The 18,190-nt window shown below is 41.0% G+C and overlaps 1 protein-coding gene across 2 annotated transcripts in view; it reads left to right on the forward strand.

Annotated features, from left to right (window-relative positions):
* Positions 1–18,190, forward strand: part of LOC135100854 (uncharacterized) — a 260,614-nt gene that overhangs the window by 14,289 nt on the left and 228,135 nt on the right. The window lies entirely within an intron of this gene.

Consider the following 18,190-nt stretch of genomic DNA (forward strand, 5'->3'; position numbering starts at 1 on the left):
CTCCATTCCTTCTTTCTTCTTCAAGTTTTTCTATTCCCTCCATTCATCCGTCTTCTTTTTATGTTTCTTCTATATATTTTTTTTAACTTCTTAAGATTGCCACAAGTGCAAAATGACCAGGAAAACCAAAGAGAAAGAGGACAGAGACACGAGGCCTTTCTTTACGCGTGCCCTCACTCTTACGTGCTCGCTAATACAAGTCTGCAGAGAGAGAGAGAGAGAGAGAGAGAGAGAGAGAGAGAGAGAGAGAGAGAGAGAGAGAGAGAGAATCCCCACAAAAAACAAAAGGCCACAAGAGGGAAGGAACATAAATAAAAGCTAAGGGAATTCATGTGATTATGTTCATGAGTCCCGTTTTCCTCTTGGCTTGGTCCTCTCTTGGGGGAAACTTTGGGATGGCTACAAATTTCCTTTTACTTCCAAACTGTAATGAAAGTCGTGAAGTCCGTTTATTTTGTGGCTTATTTGGACTTGGGTGAAGGTGAACGTACGTGACACACACACACACACACACACACACACACACACACACACACACACACACACACACACACACACAGAGTTCTCTACCTCTCTCTCTCATCTCTCGGTGGTGTGGCCAAGACAACAGTACTGATGTAGTTATCTTCCTCACTTTCTTTCCTCCTCTTTTCCTCATATTTCCTTCCCTTTATCCAATTCTATCTTTCAAATCCTTCCCTCCTTTGTTTTCTCCTTTTCTTCATCCTTTTCTCCTCCTCTTTTCCTCCGCGCTCTCTCTCTCTCTCCCTACATCAAATTCTTCCTTTCTCTCAAATCCTTACCTTTCTTGATTTTCTCCGTTTTCCTCCTCCCTTTCTCATCCTCTTTTCCTCATCTTTACCTCCCTCTATCCAATTCTTCCTTTCTCTCAAATCCTTCCTTCTTTGTTTTTTTTTCCTTTTTCTCCACCTTTCTTTTTTTTTTCCTGCGTTCTTCTTCCTCCTCCCTTCCCTTCTCGTTCATCGCTTACTATTTCCTTCTCCAACCCTCCTTTAACATAATTTTCTTCCTCTTCCATCTCTCTCTGTTCCTTTCATCCACACCTCCCTTCCTTCCTCATCTCTTCCTCTTCCTCCTCAGTTGTGTCCCTTCCTCCTTCCTTTACACTTCTGTTCCATCCGTCTCCCTCCTCTCATCTTCCATTTCACTTGCCTCTCTAGAAGGGCAGAGTACGTATGAAGCGAGGAGGGAAGGGATGGAATCTGTAGGGCAGTGGTTCCCAAACTGTCTTGTATGGCGTCCATTTTTTGGTTCTAACAGGGCCTCGCTTCCTCCTCCTACTTTATTGGGTTTATATAAGTAAAGTTGTATGTTTTTACATATTATATGTTAGCAAAGACCTTTACGTGAATGAAAACAAATTGAACAAATGCGAAATACAATTACGAGACGTTTCTAATAATATTTGCCTCCGATGAAGAGTAAGAAAAGTAAAAAAAAAAAGGAAATGTATGAAAATGAACACACATTTCCATATGTTAGATGAAGAATTAAAAAGTATTGCATGGAATATTTGCAGATGGTCATAGTTGGTGAGCATACAACAAATCCAGTAAATCAATGACTCTGATATTCACAGATTCATAAACTAAATATGGAAATTTGAAGACATGGCGCTTATTTAATATTTCGAATTTTGATAATGGTGAAATGTAGACACTCCAGTGAACAAAGATACCCACAAGTCATGATACATAAAGACGTGACACATGAGTACTACTTCGAGTTTTCCTAATGCTGAAATCTAAAGACTCTGACGTACACCAGTAAAGGACTCCAGCAAAGATATGATTAAAACACAAAGACATGGCACGTACATAATATTTCGAAAGATCAAAATTGAATATAGAAATAAATTAAATTAAAATAAAGCTTGATTACTACTTGCACCTTCATCCTGCTTCTATTGCCTAACCTAAGCTGACCCAACCTGACCTGACCCAACCTGACCTGACACAACCTAACCTGACCTGACCTGACCTAACCTAACCTAACGTAACCTAACCAAAGCAAACCAAACCTAATCTAACCAGAGCAAAATCGAACCTAACCCAACCTAACCCAACAAGACCACAAGACCACACAGCACGCCTCGAGTACTCCCCTTTATGGCAGACGATGAAAAAGTAACGGGTTGTGTAAGTCATCAAGGAAGGAAGAAGCGGCAGATTTATGTATTGGCGACGTGCCCTTCTGTCTCTCTCTCTCTCTCTCTCTCTCTCTCTCTCTCTCTCTCTCTTCCCACCTCACACACACACACACACCTTTATCGTTCCTTCACCTCCTCGTGCTATCTCGCCGCCCACCTCTATTCCTGTGTCCCTCCCTCACCCTCGCCGCCTTTATCTCTGAGAGGGACTCTGGAATGTCGAAGTCAGGCCTCCTTGTTCCTTGCCTTATCAGTCCGATGGGGACTTTCAGGCGTCATCCTCTTCCTCCCGCTTAGTTACTTCTACTTCTCCCGCCGCGTCGCCTGAGGAGGAAGAGGAGAAGGAGGATGAGGATGAGGAGAGGGACCGGGAGCAGGAGGAGGAGAATGAGGAAAAGTATGAGGAGAAAGAGAAGAAGCACGAGGAGAAGAGAAGCAGGAGCAGGAGGAAGCAAAGAAGGAGCAGGAGGAAGAGGATGAGGAAAAGTATGAGAAGAAAGAGAAGAAGCACGAGGAGAAGAGAAGAGAAGAGAAGCAGGAGCAGGAGGAAGCAAAGAAGGAGGAGGAGGAGGAGGAGGAGGAGGAAGAGAAAGAGGAGGAGCAGGAGGAGTAGAAGCAGAGACAGAGGCAGGAGGAGAAGGAAGAGAAGAGGCAGTAGCAGAGGAGGAGGAGGAGGAGTAGCAGCAGGAGGCGGAGGAGGAAGAGAGGGAGAAGAGGAGGAGGAGTAGGCGTGGTGGGAAAATGGGAGAAGTTGTTATCTCATGTTTAATTGCTTCATTTCATATTCTTCATCAAATTTCCACCGCTTCCCGAACGCTCGCCCTCCCGCCCGCCCTATTCCACGAAGCCAGCCCATCCTAGCCCTTCCCATCCCATCGAGTCATCCACCCGTGTTTCCTTTCATTATTTTTTCCCCTGTCATATTTTTCCCTCCCTCCATCCCATTTCTATCTTGTCTTCGTGTCCTCAAAGTTACACAACCCTATGTACGTTTTTTATTTATTTATTTTTTTTATTCTACTTTATTTTACATCTCACTCTCTCGTTTCTCTTATCGCACCACAGCACTTCTCTCCCTTCCTGGTTTGTATAATACGTAATTTCTATTCTATGTGTGTGTGTGTGTGCTGTGGACTGCCTGTATTCTCGTTTGTGTGTGCTGTGGACTGCCTGTATTCTCGTATGTGTGTGCTGTGGACTGCCTGTATTCTCGTTTGTGTGTGCTGTGGACTGCCTGTATTCTCGTATGTGTGTGCTGTGGACTGCCTGTATTCTCGTATGTGTGTGCTGTGGACTGCCTGTATTCTCGTATGTGTGTGCTGTGGACTGCCTGTATTCTCGTTTGTGTGTGCTGTGGACTGCCTGTATTCTCGTTTGTGTGTGCTGTGGACTGCCTGTATTCTCGTATGTGTGTGCTGTGGACTGCCTGTATTCTCGTTTGTGTGTTCAAGCCGTGATGTGTAATTCAAATGGGGCGTGAATTGGGTTTATATGGTTTCTGTTTTTGACGGGATGGTTGTGGACGTGATGAAAGGGAGCTGTTGCAGGTACTGGAAAATGAGTTAGTGTGTGTGTTTAATTCAAGGATGGGTTGAGTTGTTTTGTAATTATTTTGATGAGGTGGTTGGGAAAAAAAAATGTAACGATGATGATGATAATAGGAATAATAGCAATAATGATGATGTTACTACTACTACTACTACTACTACTACTACTACTACTACTACTAATAATGAGTAGTTAAGAACATAAGAAAATAAGTGAAGCTGCAAGAAGCCATCATGCCTACACGTGGCAGTTCGTGATGAAACATGCCTGCCAGTACTCATTTCCACCTATCATCCCAATCCATAAATTGGTCTAATCTTTTTTAAACGCTAGCATCCATTCATCAGTGCTCGTTTTGGGAGAGAGAGAGAGAGAGAGAGAGAGAGAGAGAGAGAGAGAGAGAGAGAGAGAGAGAGAGAGAGAGAGAGAGAGAGATCATTGAGGAATCACCAGGGTTCTTACTGGAAGGAATGTTTAAATTTTTCACTGACTTAACTACGTACATCTTGATTCATCGATTTAGTAAAGTATATGGCAATTTTCCCTGGGATTAAGATCCGCAGCGAACGTTGCACTCACAAGACCTTTTTTCTCCCCCCCCCCCCAAAAAAAAAAAAAAAATAAAATAAATAAAATAAAAATAAATAAATAGATAAAAAAAAAAAATAAACGTACATCTAGATTCATCGCTTTAATAAATTATAGGGCAATTTTTCCTGAGATAAATACCCACAGCGAACGTTGCACTCACAAGGATTTTGTCCCCCGCAGCAAAGAATAAAAAAAAAAAAAAGTTATGAGATTAGAGGAAATGATCACAAGGGGGGGAAATTTTTTGAGTGAAATTTAGAGGAATCTTCGTGGCCTAAATGAATCTTAAATTTGTGGTGATTAAAATTACATTAGATTAGATTAGGTTTGGTTACAGAAAAAAAAAATATCGAGAGAGAGAGAGAGAGAGAGAGAGAGAGAAAAGAACCATTATGAGTAAAATTTTTCATAGATGGAATTCACTCGGATGAAATTTACATAGAAGCAGTGATTTCACGTTGGGTCCTCTCCTCGTCTGTATACAAAAGAGGAGCTCTCATCACCACGCTATTTACATTTGCTGGTTATTGGACTTTTTTTCCATCCTCCTCCTCCTTCCCTTCTACCGTTGACACTGGAGGAAGGAGGTATGAAAAAAATATAAAACCCTCTATTTTTTCGCTGGATGAGTTCTGGGGGACGATTTGAATAACTGTATTGTTTGTTTTATGGGATGGAGATCTGGTGTGGATGTGTGGCCTTTGTGGGGCGAGGATATGTGTGTTTGGGAGGGCAGGAAGGGACGGAGAGGGGAAGGAAAGATAGGTAAGGGAAGGAGGGGAGGGAAGGGGAGAAAAGGAAGAAAGGAAGTGGCGAAACGAAGAACTGAATTTAGGAAAGGTAAGGAAAGGTAGGGAAGGAAAGGGGAGGAAAGTTAGGTGAGGGAGGGAGCGAAGAAAGGAAGGAAGTGGGGGAAAGAAGGACTGAAAGTAAGGAAAGGTAGGGAAGAGAAGGGAAGGGAAGGGGAGGAAAGGTAGGTGAAGGAAAGACGAAGGAGGGAAGGAAGTGAGGAAGGGAAGGACTGAAGTAAGGAACGGCAAGAAAAGAGAGGAGTAAGAATGGTAGAGGTGGGAAGTAGAGAAGGGAGGGAAAAGAAGGAAAGAAAAATATAAAGGGAGAATAGAAAACTGGAATAAAAAAGATAAGTGTAGAGTAAAAAGAAAAAGATATGAAAAGAGGAAAGGGAAACACGGGGAAAGAGAGAAGGAAAAGGGAAATAAGGGAAACATAAAGGGAGGCAGGAAAGATTATATATATATTTTTTATTTGTTTATTTATTTATTTATTTATTTTTCTTTTTTATGTAGGAGGGGCACCGGCCAAGGGCAACAAAATTGCAATAAAAAAGGGCCCACTGAGGTGCCGGTCCCAAAGCGGTAGTAAAAATTACAGGATAAGCGTCTTGAAACCTTCCTCTTGAAAGAGTTAGTCACATAAAGGAGGAAATACAGAAGCAGGCAGGGAGTTCCAGAGTTTACCAGAGAAAGGGATGTATGACTGAGAATACTGGTTAACTCTTGCATAGAGAGGTGAACAGAATAGGAGTGAGAGAAAGAAGAAAGACTTGTGTAGCGAGGCTGCGGGAGGAGAGGAGGCATGCAGTTGGCAAGATCAGAAGAGCTGTTTGCATGAAAACAGCGATAGAAGATGGCAAGAGATGCAACATTGCAGCGATGAGAAAGAGGCTGAAGACAGTCAGTCAGAGGAGAGGAGTTGATAAGACGAAAAACTTTTGATTCCACCATGTCTAAAAGAGCGGTATGAGTGGAACCCCCCTATACATGGGAACCATACTCCATACAATGAAGGGTAAGGCCCTTGTACAGAATTAGGGGCTGGGGTGGGATGAGAAAACGGAGACGTCTCCGGATGCCTAACTTTATAGAAGCTGATTTTAGCAAGAAATGTGATGTTTCCAGTTTAGATTATAAGTAAAGAACAGACCGATGATGTTCAGTGTAGAGGAGGGGGACAGTTGAGTGTTACTGGAGAAGAGGGGATAATTGTCTGGAAGGATGTGTCGAGTTGATAGATGAAGGAATTGGGTTTTTCAGGTATTGAACACTACTAAGTTTGCTCTGCCCCAAACAGAGACTTTAGAGAGATCAGAAGTAAGGGATTCTGTGGCTTCTCTGTGTGAACTGTTTACTTCCTGAAGGGTTGGACGTCTACGAAAAGACGTGGAAAAGTGCAGGGTGGTATCATCAGCGTAGGAGTGGATAGGGCAAGAAGTCTGGTTAAGAAGATCATTGATGAACAATAGGAAGAGTGGGTGACAGGACAGAACCCTGAGGAACACCACTGTTAATAGATTTAGAACAGTGACCGTCTACCACAGCAGCAATAGAACGGTCAGAATGGAAACTTGAGATGAAGTTACAGAGAGAAGGACAAAAGCCTTAGTAGGGTAGTTTGGAAATCAAAGCTTTGTGCCAGACTCTATCAAAAGCTTTTGATATGTCTAAGACAACAGCAAAAGTTTCACCAAAATCTCTAAAAGAGGATAACCAAGATTCAGTAAGGAAAGCCAGATCACCAGTACAGCGGCCTTGACGGAACCCATACTAGCGATCAGATAGAAGGTTGTGAAGTGATAGATGTTTAAGAATCTTCCTGTTGAGGATAGATTCAAAAACTTTAGATAGGCAAGAAATTAAAGGAATAGGATGATAGTTTGAGGGAATAGAACAATCACTCTTTTAAGGAACAGGCTGAATGTAGGCAAACTTTCAGCTAAAAGGAAAGGTAGATGGTGATAGACAAAGTTGGAAAAGTTTGACTAGGCAAGGTGCAAGCACGGAGGCACAGTTTCGAAGAACAATAGGAGGGACCCCATTAGGTCCATAAGCCTTCCAAGGGTTTAGGCCAGCGAGGGCATGGAAAATATAACTGCAAAGGATCTTAATGGGTAGTATGAAGTAGTTAAAGGGTGGAGGAGAGAGAGGAACAACCCCTGAATCATCCGAGGCAGAATTTTTAGCAAAGGTTTGAGCGAAGAGTTCAGCTTTAGAAATAGATGAGATGGCAGTGGTGCTGTCAGATTAAAATAAAGGAGGGAAAGATGAAGTAACAAAGTCATTGGAGATGTTTTGGCTAGGTGCCTGAAGTCATGAGGGGAGTTGGATCTTGAAAGATTTCGACGCTTTCTATTAATGAAGGATTTTTTGGCTAGTTGGAGAACAGACTTGGCATGATTGCAGGCAGAAATAAAAAGCGCATGAGATTCTGGTGATAGAAAGTTCAAATACCTTTTGTGGGCCACCTCTCTATCATGTATAGCATGAGAACAGGCTGTGTTAAACCAAGGTTTGGAATTTTTAGGTCGCGAGAAAGAGTGAGGAATGTACACCTCCATGCCGGACACTATCACGTCTGTTATGCGTACGCTCAGCACACAGAGACGGGTCTCTGACACGGAAGCAATAATTATTCTAAGGAAAATCAGTATAATACCTCCTCAGATCCCCCAATTAGCAGAGGGAAAATGCCAGAGACACCTCCGCTTTGGGGGATCCGGAGGAGAAATTGGAACGATAGGACAAGATACAGATATGAGATTGTGATCAGAGGTTAGGAAAAGATGAATGTTGGGCGTATCTCCAAGACGGTCAGGATCCTATACGAGTAGGAAGCATAAACACAAAAGTAAGATAAGGAAGATAGAAAAGTGAGAGAGGTGAATAAGAAAAAAAAAAAGTGGCTTAAGACAAAACCAAGGGTATGATAAGGAATAGGATAACTAATAGGAAGAATGGAAGGTGTTGATTAGGAGGAGGAGGAGGAAGAAGAGGAAGGGGAGGAGGGGTGGGGGAAAGAGAGAGAGGAAGATTGGAAGAGTAAAAAATAAAAAAAGACAAATAGGGTCAGGAGAAAAAAAAGGGAAAAGTTAAGTAAAGTAGAGGCGAAGGAAGGGATGATGGTCAGGAGGAGGAGGAGGAGGAGGAGGAGGAGGAGGAGGAGGAGGAGGAGGAGGAGGAGGAGGGAGGAAAAGAGATGTATAGTTAGATTTACAACCACATGGTGTTGCTTTGGGGGATTTCCAGTTTCTACTCACGCCTCGCCTCCTGTCTTGACTTCAGCAGATGGAGGACGAAGAAGAGATACAACAGTGCCCATGTTCACAAATGCGTATTTATTCCACGCATAGTTTTGTAAGTGGCACTATTTTTCCATTTCCTCATTATTTCCGGTGAGTTGGATGGGAGGCTGCGGGGTTAAGTGGAGAGAGAGAGGGAACCAAACGTGCGGGGAATTATTATTTGTTGGTATTGATTGAACTGTATGGCGGGGGGTTGTTTCTGCCGTGGGGGGAAGAACTGGTATGGTTATCTGTTTTTTTTCTTACTCCATTTATCCTCATCCTCCATTTATTCTCATCCTCCGTTTATTGACATCCTCCATTTGCGTACATCCTCATCAGCATCGTCATTCCTTCTTTACTATACTTGTCCTCATCCTGCTCTTTATTCTTGAGGAGATGAAATTTAAAACGACACTGACTCCAATACATCGAATCAAATACTTTACTACGAAAGGAAATAAAGTAGTGTCTTAACCCTTTCGCTGCTATTTGGTATATATATATATTTCCTTAATTACTAACCACTCTGAGATATAATTACTAACCACTCTGAGATATCCTTTCTTGTTATAAAGCCACCTCCAAACACTGAACTGCCTAGAAATCGCATAATCTTTTCTTACTTAATCCTCTTCTTTCTTGTAGTTGCTTAAGAAAATCCATACATTGCTTTTAGTGCCGTGAATTGTTGTATACCGTAGTGAAAGGGTTAAAAGTAATTCATGTATAAAGTGATTGAGAAGAATCGACCGTAAAATACTGAAAAGTATTGTGTGTGTGTGTGTGTGTGTGTGTGTGTATATATATATATATATATATATATATATATATATATATATATATATATATATATATATATATATATATATATATATATATGTTACAGTCAATACCTGAATCCAGACAATTTGTAAAGTGACTTATTTTTTCAGGCAATTTGTGAACTGCCTGGTTAGGTTAGGTTAGGTTAGGTTAGGTTAGGTTAGGTTAGGTTAGGTTATAACCTAACCTAACCTAACCTAACCTAACCTAACCTAACCTAACCTAACCTAACCTAACCTAACCTAACCTAACCTAACCTAACCTAACCAGGCAGTTCACAAATTGCCTGAAAAAATAAGTCACTTTACAAATTGTCTGGATTCAGGTATTGACTGTAACATATATATATATATATATATATATATATATATATATATATATATATATATATATATATATATATATATATATATATATATATATATATATATATATATATATATATAATAAAACATTTGGAAGCTTATCGACTTCACTTATATTACCGTGTAACAAAATTTGAATTTTTGTTTTGTCTTTTCATTAAATGTTACTTCCTAATTACTTTTATCTAAAAATCAAAGAAAAATGACAATTATTCCCTTTAAACTTTGTTTTTCTGATCTGGACGGCGATGTTTTGAAACTAACCTGCTGTCATATATCCAGACCTTATGTCATCCACTGCGCCAGTGCCACACTGCTCTGAGCTCCCCGTACCACTCACCTATAGAGAGGGCAACAGTTTTTAGAAAGGAAAAACAGTTCAGAAAAAGATGTCAATGGAAGGGTAACAGTAGGGAAAAGAGAAAATGACGTAAGCAACAACCAGACAAGTATACACTGACATACAAATCGAAAGAGAACACACACACACACACACACACACCCACCCACACACCCACCCACCCTGAATACCTGACTGACTGACTGATGTAACTCATTCATTCAGTATTATCACAATATTTAGACTGCACTTAATCACCCGTTGTTAACAAGAATAGAGTAAATAAATATATAACTCTAGAAGATGAGTAACTAGAGGCAATTAAAAAAAATATCATTAAACTTGTTCAAATCCTCTTAAACTTGGTCAAATCCTCCTAACCATAGTCAGATCCTCTTTAACTTGATCAGATCCTACTAAACTTGGTCAAATTCTCTTAAACTTGACCAGATCATCCTAGATTTGGTCGGATTCTCCTAAACCTGATGAAATCTTTCTAAACTTGATCAAATGTCCTAAACTTGACCAAATTCTTCTCAGATCTTCTAAACTTCCCCAAACCTTGTGATAGAATAGAATAACAACCGCTATCGTGGTACATAAATAGTTAAAACGTCCCAAAAAGATGATTTTATGCCGCTGATACGATCCAGCTCAGAACATAAGACTTCTCCTCACTCTTTCCTTGGTCTGTGTGTCATAGTGGCGGCGCTCACACGTTTCTCTGCACCCATGAATCCCTTACGTCCTGCTGCGTCGTAAATCCCAAGCATCGTAAATTATGAACACATTTCCTCCCATTCAAAGTGATTCACAGGCCAGATTATTAATTCCCCCAGTCTTGTGTCTTGCCCTGGAGCCGCATTAGTGTGTGAGTGTGTGTGTGTGGGTGTGGGTGAGTGAGGGTATACAGCCTGGTGGACGAACAATAGGAGTAAATGAAGGGCGGATGTGGGTACGTGGATGTGGGTGTGTCAGTGTGTAGGAGTGAGGGTGTGGGTGTGTTGAGGGTGGGCGATGGCTGAAAATCAAGTGGAGAAACAGCAGTGCATCGGTTGTGGGTGTGGATGCGTGGGCATGAATGGGTGTGAGTCAGAATAAGTGAAGGGACAAGGGAATCGAACGAGGAATCAGTAAAATTCATATCTTGGAGTCACGCCAACATAGAAGCTTAAGTCAGTGAGGAGCGTGAGTCGTGAGTTGGGTGAATCACGGGTGAGTCACGGGTGAGTAAGAGTAACCTGGTGTTGCGTGAGGCTATTTTGGTTTTAATATATGCAAGGAGGAAGAGGAAGATGGCTGGCGTAGTGCTAATTAAGATGCATTTTAATTTAATATGCAGGAGAGAGGACGCGGTGCAGAGCTAATTACGAGATTATTAAAAAAAGTAATACGTGGAAGTCTTGGTGAGCTCTGTGTGGTTTAGTCTAAGTGGAAGGAAATAATTGGCTGCATCACCTGAGGGAGGGAAGAAAACGCGGTGCAGGTGAACTAACCGACTCTTCCGCGGAGACTAAATGAATACGAGAGGAGAAGAGGAAGTTGAGAGAACAATACTGACGCTTTTGTGAATGTTAAGAAATGTGTGTTTGTAGTGTGTATGTGTGTGTGCGTGTGTGTGTAAGGTCGCCACAGGTATATTAAAGTAATTAAGGCAAACATACACGCATACTAACCTTTGGACACGACACAGGCTGAATATATGCATCATTACGTGTGTGTGTGTATGCGTGCGTGCGTGTGCGTGTACGTGCGTGTTCGTTTGTGTGTGTGTGTGCAGGAACGCCTAAAACCTGCTTGCATCATCATTTACCTCTTTTCTCCCTTTTTCAAAATATATATATTACGCACTTGCTGATTAATTTTTCTTCGAGGTTTGCGTGTTTCCAGGAATATGAAAAAGAGGGAAAATGTATCAGGAAGAGGAGGAGGAGGAGGAGGAGGAGGTATATTACTCAGGTGGTGCCTTCGATTACCAGTAAGAAAACATGGCAAGAAAATTCCGGAGAGTTTTCTAGCCAAGGTAAGCTGGTGGTGCGTCACGGAGAGCTTCTGAGAAAAGAGAAAATGTAATGCTACTAACACTCTCTTATCCTTCCACCACTCTCTCTCGCTCTCGCTCTCGCTCTCTCTCTCTCTCTCTCGCTCTCTCTCTCTCTCTCTCTCTCTCTCTCTCTCTCTCTCTCATCTTTAACATTCTTTCCTTACACCAAACGATTTTCTTTTCTTCTCTTACCTCCATATCCTTCATAAACACCTTTCTTTTTTACAATGCTACCTCTGTTCTTTCTCCTGTTTCTCTTTATACAGTTGGGTATGATACACCTCATTTTTACGTAATTTCTCTTTTTTTTTTTATGCTTTTCTCCGTTTTTCACCTTCCAACTAAACCCTTACCCTTTTTTTTTCTTTCTGACTGCAGTATATCGTATGATAATAGTGATGATAAACATTTAGAAGTATGCACTATACTTTATGTACGCTGAGCTGGTGAGTGAAAAGCATTATCGTCTTTACACATATTTATCAAGTGATGATTTTATTCGTATGTTACAAATACTGCAGTAATTGTATAACAGGTGGTGCAGACAGACAGTGCACGTTACAATGGCAGTGTAGTTTAGCGTATGTAGTAAAGAGAGAAACATTACACGATTGATTCCAAGCCAGAGTAATTTTTCAACATTTCAGCGTTTCATCTCGATTGCTTTTAACAAACTCCAGTGATTTTCAAGAACGTGTTCCTGATTCTATCGATAGTTTAACATGAATTCTGCACTATCAATGAGAGATAGATAGAGAGGAGGGCAGGTGACTGAGGGGAAGAGACGGGAGGGAGGGAAGGGAGGAAAGGGAGGGAAGGGAAGAGAGAGGGGAGAGGGGAGAGAGGGGTAAGTGGAAAGGGATTAGATAGGTGATGCGTTACTTATTTTATTACTCGTGAGGTGAGAGAGAGAGAGAGAGAGAGAGAGAGAGAGAGAGAGAGAGAGAGAGAGAGAGAGAGAGAGAGAGAGAGAGGTGCGATTAGTGAAAGATGAAGAACGACACAGGATTTCAGATTTAATGTATGCGCGTGATGTTATTTTAATGGCTAGCAGTGAATTTGATGTCAGTAGGTCGGTAGGGAGGTTCAGGAATACATGCCAAGTACGGGAAGTGAAAGTTAACGAGAATAAGAGCAAACTGTCGAGTATGGGAGGGGAGGGCAGGAGGAGGGAATCAGGTTGTGAAGGTTGGGTAAAAGGTGAAGATTTGCAGGTGTTAGTATGACGTGTTTAAATGCAAATACTGATAAAAAAAAAGTGGAAGATGTTTTGAAAATAGAATAAAACCGCATAAATTTAGTTGGAACCATGATGTATTTGATTTATATTAGGGGAATTTTAATATAAAGCCTACGAAAGGAATACAGAGGAGAGTACTTGCACCTTTATTGTTTGGTAAGATTCTAACACTGGTCTTGAGCAACACACGGTAGGAGAGTAGTCTTGGACGTACTGAATAAAAGTAGGAATTATTAATATAAATACAAAGGCTGCGAGAAAAATCGAGATGTTTTGGATTTTCGTTTTTATAAGACTGATACACGAGAGAAGAAATCTTGAATATACCGAATAGAAGTAGGGATATGTTTATATACGTACAAAGGCTGAGAGAGAAATGATTGTAAAGAGTATTTATATTTCCATTCTTGTGTGGTTCTGTAATTAATCTCGAGCAATGCCAGATGAAAGATTAGCAGAAGTAATGAATGTACCGAGTGGAAGTAGGGAGATGTTTATATACGTACAGAGGCTGCGAGAGGAAGGCTTGCAAAGAGAAGTATTAATATTTCCATTCTTATGTGGTTTTGTTTTTTTGATCTAGAGGAACGTACGATAAAAGATGAGCTGAAGTAGTGAATGTTGTCAATACGGATATGAAAATCGTAATATTCAGAAGCTGCAACAATTAAGCTGATAGACTAGTGATTGTGTCTTGATTATTGTACACTCTTTTAACGCTTATCACACAAGGCTGTAAGATGCTGAGCGTTTAAATGGAACGACTGAAAAGAAGGGAAGCTACTTTGGAAAATGGGAAATATATGGTATAGTTTGACGAGAAATTACCGTAACTCATAATTAAACGCAGTCTTTATCAGGGGCGTGTATGGACTCAGATAAGGCTGGGGTGTGACAGGTAATTTCCTTAACACAGTAAACTTTTGACGTCTATATTGTACTTGTAAGAAAGTTAACAAGCTGATGGATGATTAAGAGTCGTGCGGTGATGAAGTGATATGAAACTTTTGGAACTCGTGTAGTGGTACCTGGAACTTGTTTGGTGCTGAGAACCTTGTACGTGATAACAGGAGGGTCTTCAGGCTGCTCGCAATGAAATGTAGAGATTTAGCTTTGAAACGTATTTATAACAAGACAGTTTTCAAGCAAACGGGAAATTAGAAAAATAGGTTTAGAACATGTATCTGTGTGGTAGGAAATTTTTCATGCAAATGGAAAATAAAACTGGCATTCTTAGAAGCTGCTCATATACAATAGGAAATATTTGAAGTAAATGAAAAGGAAAAGATGCAATTTTGGAAACTGCTTTTACATACAAGAAAGTTAAAAGTTAAAGTCCAGGTTCCACTTTCCCTCGCCCGTGACCTCAAGGATCTTATTTATTTTCCCTTTACTCCTACTGCGTGCGTTTCCTCACCTACGCCGCGGCTTGTGGAGCGTGGGGCTATGAAGCAATCGTTGAGGTAGGGGAGGTATGATGCCTCTTTTTCCTCACCATTTCCCTGTGGATTCCGCTGCTCACGCCGCCTCTGTTAGTACTGCCATAAATCTTGGCCGACGCGGGGTGGTGGTGTGGGATTGGTGTGGTGGCTGGATAGCTGTTAAAGGTAGTTTGGTAAATTCCTTTTTGATTGGTAAACGAGGAAGAATAATTCACAGGTCTTTGCTAAATTGATAAGGGAATAAAAAGATACGTCTTTCAAAGCAAGGAAGTTTAGGTAACCTTTTTCCCTATTGTTATTTTTTCCGTTACAGAAAGCGAAGGTAGCAGCATTTTTACAACCGTGGGCTTTGAGTAAACTTTTCCTTGTCTTTATTATTTTTTTTTTTACTATGGAACGCTGGGTAGCAGAGGCAGCAGCATTTTTACAACCTTGGACTTTGAGTAAACTTTTCCTTGTCATTAATTTTTACTACAGAAATCTGGGTGGCCTTTTCTTGGGTATTTTCTTCTGTATACAAAAGTAGAACAATTAAGGCGAAAAGGCGAAAAACCCTTCCCTTGAAAATGACTGTAGACTAACGTGGCGCGCTGGAATAGAGCGAGAAAATGATAAAGTCATCACTAACTCACTAAAGGGTTGTTGCTCCTCCTCCTGCTGGCTCCTTGTCCGGTATTCATAAAACGCTTCGCTCTCTCACTACAATTCTTTTCAAAGGCCACAGAGTTGACAATCCGGGTTCTCACGAGTGTATTTTTCTTTTTAATAATATAGAAATCATGTTAATATGTCTTTAGAATCGTACAAACACCCTTAAAGACCCGTACAGCTTCAACTAGAGTCTTTGAAAGCAGTGGACGTGCAGCGTAGAAGTATTTTAAAATATGAATACTTGTACTCGTTTACTTGGCAGGGAAAAGGAGCTCACACACACACACACACACACACACACACGTACGTCAAAAGTAAATACACTCTTTCCTCTGCTCTATGGCTTGTTTTACTTAGGCTCTGAACGCTCGAGGGATGAATGGCGAATCTTTGTCTGTTTGTCGATGCTTCTTTTGGATGTGTGGGTGAGCGGGTGGGGTAATCAGGAAAGGATGTGGAAGTAAAAAGGGAGTGGCAGGGGAAATAAAGAGGAAGGAAAAGTAAGGACAAGCGAAAAAAGAGGAAGGAAAAGGAAGGAGAAGGCAAGTGAAAAGTAAAGGAACTGAGGAAGGAAAATGTTTTAAAGGAAGGGAAGAGAAAGGAAACTGGGAAGTAAATAGAAGGAAAATGAGAAAAAAAAAAAATAAACGAACGGGAAGAAAGATTGAACTGGGACTGGGAAAACGAAAAATAATACAAAAATAAGAATAAGAATTAAGGAAAAGAAGGAAAAATGAAAATATGGAAATGAAAAAATGAAACCTAAGATAAATGAAGCATGAAAAGCGGAAAAAGAGGAAAGACTAGAAGGGAAAAGAACAAAATTAGGAAAAGAAACTGGAAAAAGAGAGAGAGAGAGAGAGAGAGAGAGAGAGAGAGAGAGAGAGAGAGAGAGAGAGAGAGAGAGAGAGAGAAAGAAAGGAAGGGGAGATATGGAGAGGAGGGAGAGCAGGAAATGAGGGGAAGAGAGGTGATGGGAGTGGGAGGTAAAAAGGGGAGTAAAGGGGAGGGGAGGGTAACAACAGGAAGAGCAAACATGGCCTCTCCTCCCTCCAGTGTGGCCGCAGGAGAGGGAAAAAAGAGAGGGGAAAAAAGAAGAGGGGAAAAAAGGAAGAGGGAAAAATAGTCAAGGCAATGGGTCAGAAGCTTTATATTCCTTTCTCTTCTGTCTCTCTCTCTCTCTCTCTCTCTCTCTCTCTCTCTCTCTCTCTCTCTCTCTCTCCTCTCTCTCTCTCTCTCTCTCTCTCTCTCTCCTCCGTATGTCCTAAACCTTTTTCTTTTGCATCCTGCCTTAATATTTTGTAGTATTTTCCTTCTTTTCTTCTTTCCATCTTTTCCTGTTTTTTTTCATTTCCCCTTTTCTTTGTTTCCTTGATTTTCCTACCTTATTCTTTCCTCTAAACTTCGTTCCTCTTCCTTTCTTATCTTATTTTCCTTCTTTCTCCTGTCTGTCTGTCTGTCTGTCTGTATTTGTGTATGTATGTACTCGTATGTATTTCTCTCTCTCTGTCTCTCTCTCTCTCTCTCTCTCTCTCTCTGCACAGGGTAATTTTTTTCATCAGTCCCCTCTCCTCATTCCTCAATTTAGTTCCGGGTAAACCATTTTTTCTTCAAGGCAATCTCTGACTTAAACTATCGTCATGTTATGTATTTATTTCCTTCACCGTTTGCCCCTCTACTCTCCCTTTTACCCCGCCTCTCATTTTTTCTGCCTCCTTATTTATCCCATTTCCTCCTCCTCCTCCTCCTCCTCATTTTTTCTTCTTTCTCTGCCTCCCAAATGGTGCTGGTATTTAAAGGGAAGGTCGTGGTAGTAGTGGTGGTGGTGGTGTTAGTACTGTTAGTATTAGTATTAGTAGTAGTAGTAGTAGTAACATAAGCAGAAGCAGTATTAGTAGTGGAAAGAGGAAGAGAAGAAACTATTAGAACGATAAAGAAAAAAAAAAAATAGATGCTTAGATGAATGAACGCATGGGAGATGAGACGGAGTAATTGGAGGAAGAGGAGGAGGAGGAGGAGGAGCGGAAATGTTAAAACAAATTCATGAAGTAAGAGAGACTGCAATGAATGAATGAATGAATGAATGAATGAACGAAAGAAGAACGAAAAAGTAATTCGGAGCAACGACTTCATACACACAAGAAGACGAGGACGACGACCTCCACCACCACCACCACCACCACCACCACCACCACTACCACCACCACCACCATCACCGCCCTCAGCAGATGGCCCTACGTTTCTTAATCTGATATTTATTTCCGCTAAGTGACAGGGGCCCATCTATTTACGAGGATGCCGCCCCTTCTGCCTCTAGGCCTCCTCCTCCTCCTCCTCCTCCTCCTCCTCCTCTGACCATTCCCGACCCTCATTATTTTTCACTAGTATTCAATTCCCTGGGTCAAAATCAAGGAAGACCAGGCGCGGAGATCCTGAAGAAGGGAATTGTTTTCTCCGGGTTTTGGGCGTTTATTGTTTTTCTGTGTGTGTGTGTGTGTGTGTGTGTGTGTATGTGTGTGTATGTGTGTTGGTTGATTGTTTAGTTGTTGTTGATTGTGTTGTTGACTGTTGTTGTTGTTGACTTGTTGTTGTTGATTGTGTTGTTGTTGATTGTGTTGTTGTTGTTGTTGTTAATGTTGGTGTAGAGAAGTTATCAAGTTACTATGATTATAAAACATTATGTTGGTTTTGAAGTGAGTATGTAGACACGGAGACCGCTCTTGTGTACGTAACCAAGTCTCTTATGTAAACATGTAGACTTTTTTTCTTATTTTAGATTTTTCAGCAACTGTGTAAAGATCTAGACAACTTGTGTGCTTCTTTAATACGTATATACGCATTTAGATATCTTGTGTAGTTTTAAAATTTTTCAGGAAATATATGCGTATTTAAAACC

The sequence above is a fragment of the Scylla paramamosain genome, chromosome 5, assembly GCF_035594125.1.
Source record: "Scylla paramamosain isolate STU-SP2022 chromosome 5, ASM3559412v1, whole genome shotgun sequence".
Lineage (NCBI taxonomy): Eukaryota > Metazoa > Arthropoda > Malacostraca > Decapoda > Portunidae > Scylla > Scylla paramamosain.